This window comes from Tarenaya hassleriana, unplaced genomic scaffold (genome assembly GCF_000463585.1).
Source record: "Tarenaya hassleriana unplaced genomic scaffold, ASM46358v1 Cleome265, whole genome shotgun sequence".
In the NCBI taxonomy this organism is placed as follows: Eukaryota; Viridiplantae; Streptophyta; class Magnoliopsida; order Brassicales; family Cleomaceae; genus Tarenaya; species Tarenaya hassleriana.
In genome coordinates, this window is record NW_010965907.1 from 6,707 (window position 1) to 7,305 (window position 599).

Genomic DNA, 599 nt, shown 5'->3' on the forward strand with positions numbered 1-599 from the left:
GCCTATATTCTAGGAATAAAGATCTATAGAGATAGATCGAGGCGGCTTGTAGGATTAAGTCAGAGTACTTACATCGATAAGGCCTTGAAACGGTTCAAGGTGCAAGATTCTAAGAAAGGAACCATACCGATGAGCAGTGGCACAGTTCTCTGCATGAGTCAGTGTCCTACGACACCTGATGAGCGAGAACGCATGGATCGGATTCCATATGCTTCGGCAATTGGATCCATCATGTATGCCATGCTTTGTACTCGACTGGATGTATCCTATGCGTTGAGCATTATGAGAAGATACCAGTAAGATCTAGGTGAGTCACACTGGATCGCCGTCAAGAACATCCTGAAGTAATTAAGAAGGACTAAGGATGTGTTCTTGGTGTACAGTGGGTCGGAAGATGAGCTCGCTGTAAGGGGTTACACCGACGCTAGTTTCCAGTCAGACCCGGATGACTACAGATCGTAGTCTGGCTATGGGCATTAGATGTTTAGCAGTCCATGATTAGAGCAAGTGGGAGATTGTTGGTTTAGTGCTCCATGATGTACTGTTATGCGAGTTTTATTTTGATACATTTGATGTATTGACACTTTCTATGTTTTATG